This window comes from Symsagittifera roscoffensis, unplaced genomic scaffold, assembly GCF_963678635.1.
Source record: "Symsagittifera roscoffensis unplaced genomic scaffold, txSymRosc1.1 SCAFFOLD_431, whole genome shotgun sequence".
NCBI classification, from domain to species: domain Eukaryota; kingdom Metazoa; phylum Xenacoelomorpha; order Acoela; family Convolutidae; genus Symsagittifera; species Symsagittifera roscoffensis.
The window spans coordinates 28,664-31,300 of record NW_026971588.1 but is presented as its reverse complement, the minus strand read 5'-3'; positions in this window follow the sequence as shown (position 1 = coordinate 31,300).

Genomic DNA, 2,637 nt, shown 5'->3' with positions numbered 1-2,637 from the left:
GTGTAAAAAGAAAATAGAAGCAATGCTGAGTCGACCGATGGCGTTTGCAAAAAAGACCAAAATTAAAGAAAAAAAATAACTGTGAGAGAACGCAGATAACGGTACTCTACAAGAACAAGTGCGTAACGAATTAAACAAATTGATCGATCAGAAAAGTAGTATCAAAACTAGATAAATGCTCAGACAAAAAATGAGTTAGCCTTATTGTGGTGACGGTCAGGAAGGACTAAACTGTGAAACTTGTAATGAACTCAAAAAGATCAACAAAGTTATACACAATTAAAACAATCGATTGCCCAATTTTGAACTGCTGTAGAAAACAACGGCAGCTAATTAAAACCAATGACAGGGATCAGACATTGTTCTCAACTCTCAATTTACGTTGTGGAGGTTCACAAAAAAAATCCGGTTGGATGAAAAACCAGAGCTCAATGCAAACTCAAGTTCATCGGGAGCAATGCTAACTTAGACAAATTTAGACTCATCGGGGACGTACTAAGTACTGAATGGGGTACTACCCTTTAACAGGTATGCGGGCTGAACTTCAAAAAACGATAGACCTAATAGGTATCAACTGCAAAGCCAGGTACGCATATCTAGACGAGATTGTAACAAAAGAGTGTAAGTTGACTGCAACAATTGACTGTAAGAACTGATTGTAACCAAGTACGCATATCCAGACAATGTATTGACTGAAACGAAATATATCCTCATGAAAACACATTGAAAGCAGTACTACAAACACTGGACCGAAAATTTGTAGCCATGTCAGTAGACACGTTGTTTTTGCATGTTATCAAATAGAATGGTTAGGTTACACACACAATTGATAATGAGATTTCTAGCAATGACAAAAAGAAAACAGGAGGCTGTAAAGAAAAAATTTAAACAGTTTAAAAAAATTATCGGGCTGATACGCCAGCTAACAAAACCTCGTCCATTTCTAGCCCAAACAGCGGTTCCACAATTTTTTTTCTAAATACACAGGCAAAAATAAAATTTTTGAAGTAAAAAGTGAACACCTTAAGGCATTCAAAAAACCTTGAAATTAGTATCAGAAATTACAGAGAGTAATCAATTCGATCAAAACCTTGACACCCGCCTGGTCTGCGATGCATCTTCGGGGATTGGGCACTGAAGGGTTCGGGTAACATTTGAAAACGCATCGAGATTTCTGAATTCACTAGAAAAAAATTTCTCGGTAAAGGAACTTGAGCTATCAGGGGTGCTTTGATCAATCGAACGATTCGAACATTCCTTTATTTTTTCGGTCATCACAAGTCATACTCTACTTCGTGTGAAAACGCGCACGGGAGGAGCTTAAATTGACTTACAGCCAGTAATTGCCTATAGTTAAAATTTTGGCGCGTTCAACTTAAGAATATGGTGCCAGAAAACAAAGACATTACTCCATGCTTTTTTTCTAACATAGGAAGGCATTTTGGATGCACCAGAGAGAACTGGGTGCAATGAACTTGACTCAACAAAACTAGAAAATTCAATTCAATGGAAAACTCTGACTTCTGTTTGATGGTTACTATGTTACTGGGGATGTTTCTCTCGATACTAACTAGTAAAGCTTAAGATTAGAACACTAACAAAACTGTTCGAGACCAGGGCGAATCCCTGAATGTTGCAACTGCTCTTTAAGGCCAAATAAGAAACTTTTGTTTGAAAAACTCTAATCAAATAATTGATAGAAAAGAGTTTTTTTTTCTCCGCCCGCATGCTTTGAAAAAAAAAATGTATATAGCGTTGTCTCCTAATTTACAACAAAGAGATAGACCTCAATTCAAAAAACAGCAGTTTAACCCGCAGCTCGCACATGTTATAAGAACGCAATATGTTGCTCGTTACGTATCACGAATTGGCCATATTAGCAACTTTCAAATCCCCATAAATTCCCAAGAAACATCAGGAGAGGTTCTAGGTTTTCTCGATGAGAAGGATTTTCAGAAAAATTTCAAATCAACAAAATTTTCAGCGCCGCGGATAAACAAAATTTTGAAAAAAGGCAAAAGAAGCGTTTTTACGCATTTTGAATAAAAATTTGCATTTTTTTTGGCGCGCGCTCCCATCAAAATTAATATAAATTAACGCCAAAGACGCCTTTACAAAAATTTTAAGCTAAGTCAGCCAAAATTGGATGTCTCAAATTATTACAAAGAGGGAACTGCTCCTACCCAAGTTTTTATTTTTAGTTATATTGCACCAAAAAAAACACAACTTTTTTGTCAAAACTTTTTAAAGGGCTCAAAGTCCCTTCTAGCCTGTTTTTTCAAAAGTTGCCAGCAGTGTAAAAAAATTTTAAACAAAATAGAGTTGATATAGTTTTTGGAGTTCTGGAAAAATCAAATTGGTCGACCTAAAAATATATTCCAAAACAAAATGACACGCGGATTTCATTTGAGAATGTCCATTTTTTATATATACAAAATTTGCATGAATTGTAAAAGTTTTAGGACTACGATAATGAACCACTTTTGATCTAATTTCGAATAAAAAGTGGAATGGTTCTTATAAAAAGTAAAACTGTTTTGATTCTTCAGTTGATGCGTGCAAAGTGCAGCCAAATGTTTGTGTTTGCGCATAAACACCAATGGCTCAGTTTTTGATTGTTACATGCCATCCAAAAAA